This window comes from Oncorhynchus mykiss, unplaced genomic scaffold, assembly GCF_013265735.2.
Source record: "Oncorhynchus mykiss isolate Arlee unplaced genomic scaffold, USDA_OmykA_1.1 un_scaffold_218, whole genome shotgun sequence".
In the NCBI taxonomy this organism is placed as follows: domain Eukaryota; kingdom Metazoa; phylum Chordata; class Actinopteri; order Salmoniformes; family Salmonidae; genus Oncorhynchus; species Oncorhynchus mykiss.
The window spans coordinates 439,882-443,945 of NW_023493687.1; the positions used below are offsets into that span (position 1 = coordinate 439,882).

Below are 4,064 nucleotides of genomic sequence, written 5' to 3' on the forward strand. Positions count from 1 at the left end.
TGTTGTATCCAGACCAGAGGAGCTAGGAGGTGGTATGTCTGTGTGTTAGCAGCATGTTGTATCCAGACCAGAGGAGCTAGGAGGTGGTATGTCTGTGTGTTAGCAGCATGTTGTATCCAGACCAGAGGAGCTAGGAGGTGGTATGTCTGTGTGTTAACAGCATGTTGTATTCAGACCAGAGGAGCTAGGAGGTGGTATGTCTGTGTGTTAACAGCATGTTGTATTCAGACCAGAGGAGCTAGGAGGTGGTATGTCTGTGTGTTAGCAGCATGTTGTATCCAGACCAGAGGAGCTAGGAGGTGGTATGTCTGTGTGTTAACAGCATGTTGTATTCAGACCAGAGGAGCTAGGAGGTGGTATGTCTGTGTGTTAGCAGCATGTTGTATCCAGACCAGAGGAGCTAGGAGGTGGTATGTCTGTGTGTTAGCAGCATGTTGTATCCAGACCAGAGGAGCTAGGAGGTGGTATGTCTGTGTGTTAGCAGCATGTTGTATCCAGACCAGAGGAGCTAGGAGGTGGTATGTCTGTGTGTTAGCAGCATGTTGTATCCAGACCAGAGGAGCTAGGAGGTGGTATGTCTGTCAACATGATGTTGGAGGTGGTATGTCTGTGTGTTAGCAGGATGTTGGAGGTGGTATGTCTGTGTGTTAACAGGATATTGTATCCAGACCAGAGGAGCTAGGAGGTGGTATGTCTGTGTGTTAGCAGCATGTTGTATCCAGACCAGAGGAGCTAGGAGGTGGTATGTCTGTGTGTTAGCAGCATGTTGTATCCAGACCAGAGGAGCTAGGAGGTGGTATGTCTGTCTGTTAACATGATGTTGGAGGTGGTATGTCTGTGTGTTAGCAGGATGTTGGAGGTGGTATGTCTGTGTGTTAACAGGATGTTGTATCCAGACCAGAGGAGCTAGGAGGTGGTATGTCTGTGTGTTAACAGGATATTGTATCCAGACCAGAGGAGCTAGGAGGTGGTATGTCTGTGTGTTAGCAGCATGTTGTATCCAGACCAGAGGAGCTAGGAGGTGGTATGTCTGTGTGTTAACAGGATGTTGGAGGTGGTATGTCTGTGTGTTAACAGGATGTTGGAGGTGGTATGTCTGTGTGTTAACAGGATGTAGGAGGTGGTATGTCTGTGTGTTAACAGGATATTGTATCCAGACCAGAGGAGCTAGGAGGTGGTATGTCTGTGTGTTAACAGGATGTTGGAGGTGGTATGTCTGTGTGTTAACAGGATGTTGGAGGTGGTATGTCTGTGTGTTAACAGGATGTTGGAGGTGGTATGTCTGTGTGTTAGCAGCATGTTGTATCCAGACCAGAGGAGCTAGGAGGTGGTATGTCTGAGTGTTAACAGGATGTTGGAGGTGGAAGAAGATACAGGGAGAAACTATACTCATCATCTCTGCCTGTGTCTCAAATGGCTCACTATTCACTATCCACTGCTTTAGACCAGAGAACTATGGGGCCTAAGTAGTGTACTCTACATACTGCTTTAGACCAGAGCACTATGGGGCCTAAGTAGTGTACTCTACATACTGCTTTAGACCAGAGCACTATGGGGCCTAAGTAGTGTACTGTACACACTGCTTTAGACCAGAGCACTATGGGGCCTAAGTAGTGTACTGTAAACACTGCTTTAGACCAGAGCACTATGGGGCCTAAGTAGTGTACTGTGTCCACTGCTTTAGACCAGAGCACTATGGGGCCTAAGTAGTGTACTGTACACACTGCTTTAGACCAGAGCACTATGGGGCCTAAGTAGTGTACTGTGTCCACTGCTTTAGACCAGAGCACTATGGGGCCTAAGTAGTGTACTGTAAACACTGCTTTAGACCAGAGCACTATGGGGCCTAAGTAGTGTACTGTGTCCACTGCTTTAGACCAGAGCACTATGGGGCCTAAGTAGTGTACTGTAAACACTGCTTTAGACCAGAGCACTATGGGGCCTAAGTAGTGTACTATACACACTGCTTTAGACCAGAGCCCTATGGGGCCTAAGTAGTGTACTGTACACACTGCTTTAGACCAGAGCACTATGGGGCCTAAGTAGTGTACTGTATATACTGCTTTAGACCAGAGCCCTATGGGGCCTAAGTAGTGTACTGTACACACTGCTTTAGACCAGAGCACTATGGGGCCTAAGTAGTGTACTGTACACACTGCTTTAGACCAGAGCACTATGGGGCCTAAGTAGTGTACTGTGTCCACTGCTTTAGACCAGAGCACTATGGGGCCTAAGTAGTGCACTGTACACACTGCTTTAGACCAGAGTCCTATGGGGACTCAGTAGTGTACTGTATATACTGCTTTAGACCAGAGCCCTATGGGGACTCAGTAGTGTAAACTGTACAGGGTGCCATTTCAGAAACACTCTTTGTTGTCACTTAAACAGTTTGTCGCTTTCTCTTCATCCTACTGATTGATCTCTGAGTCTGGACAATTGTTGTGTGTCTAGGAAGTAGCTCTCCAAACTGATTGATAGATTGAGGCATAGACTTGACAGAGAATCTGCTCCACCAACAACTAGCTGCTTCCCTGTCTGCTCCACCATGAAACAACTAGCTGCTTCTCTGTCTGCTCCACCAACAACTAGCTGCTTCTCTGTCTGCTCCACCAACAACTAGCTGCTTCCCTGTCTGCTCCACCAAGAAACAACTAGCTGCTTCCCTGTCTGCTCCACCAACGACTAGCTGCTTCCCTGTCTGCTCCACCAAGAAACAACTAGCTGCTTCCCTGTCTGCTCCACCAAGAAACAACTAGCTGCCTTCCTGTCTGCTCCACCAACGACTAGCTGCTTCCCTGTCTGCTCCACCAAGAAACAACTAGCTGCTTCCCTGTCTGCTCCACCAACAACTAGCTGCTTCCCTGTCTGCTCCACCAACAACTAGCTGCTTCCCTGTCTGCTCCACCAACGACTAGCTGCTTCCCTGTCTGCTCCACCAAGAAACAACTAGCTGCTTCCCTGTCTGCTCCACCAACAACTAGCTGCTTCCCTGTCTGCTCCACCAAGAAACAACTAGCTGCTTCCCTGTCTGCTCCACCAACGACTAGCTGCTTCCCTGTCTGCTCCACCAAGAAACAACTAGCTGCTTCCCTGTCTGCTCCACCAAGAAACAACTAGCTGCTTCCCTGTCTGCTCCACCAACAACTAGCTGCTTCCCTGTCTGCTCCACCAACGACTAGCTGCTTCCCTGTCTGCTCCACCAAGCAACAACTGGCTGCTTCCCTGTCTGTCCTACCAATAAACAACTAGCTGCTTCCCTGTCTGCTCCACCAAGAAACAACTAGCTGCTTCCCTGTCTGCTCCACCAAGAAACAACTAGCTGCTTCCCTGTCTGCTCCACCATGAAACAACTAGCTGCTTCCCTGTCTGCTCCACCAAGAAACAACTAGCTGCTTCCCTGTCTGCATCACAAACAACTAGCTGCTTCCCTGTCTGCTCCACCAAGAAACAACTAGCTGCTTCCCTGTCTGCTCCACCATGAAACAACTAGCTGCTTCCCTGTCTGCTCCACCAAGAAACAACTAGCTGCTTCCCTGTCTGCTCCACCAAGAAACAACTAGCTGCTTCCCTGTCTGCTCCACCAACAACTAGCTGCTTCCCTGTCTGCTCCACCAAGAAACAACTAGCTGCTTCCCTGTCTGCTCCACCAACAACTAGCTGCTTCCGTGTCTGCTCCACCAAGAAACAACTAGCTGCTTCTCTGTCTGCTCCACCAAGAAACAACTAGCTGCTTCCCTGTCTGCTCCACCAAGAAACAACTAGCTGCTTCCCTGTCTGCTCCACCAAGAAACAACTAGCTGCTTCCCTGTCTGCTCCACCAAGAAACAACTAGCTGCTTCCCTGTTTGCTCCACCAACAACTAGCTGCTTCCCTGTCTGCTCCACCAAGAAACAACTAGCTGCTTCCCTGTCTGCTCCACCAAGAAACAACTAGCTGCTTCCCTGTCTGCTCCACCAAGAAACAACTAGCTGCTTCCCTGTCTGCTCCACCAAGAAACAACTAGCTGCTTCCCTGTCTGCTCCACCAACAACTAGCTGCTTCTCTGTCTGCTCCACCAAGAAACA

At 49.2% G+C, this 4,064-nt stretch overlaps 1 long non-coding RNA gene across 1 annotated transcript; it reads left to right on the forward strand.

The window, feature by feature from the left end:
- The first annotated feature begins 307 nt into the window (after positions 1–307).
- Positions 308–930, forward strand: LOC118947910. Its single transcript, XR_005042049.1, has 3 exons — positions 308–569; positions 686–739; positions 827–930. It is a non-coding gene; the product is annotated as an uncharacterized LOC118947910 (long non-coding RNA).
- The last annotated feature ends 3,134 nt before the right edge of the window (positions 931–4,064 follow it).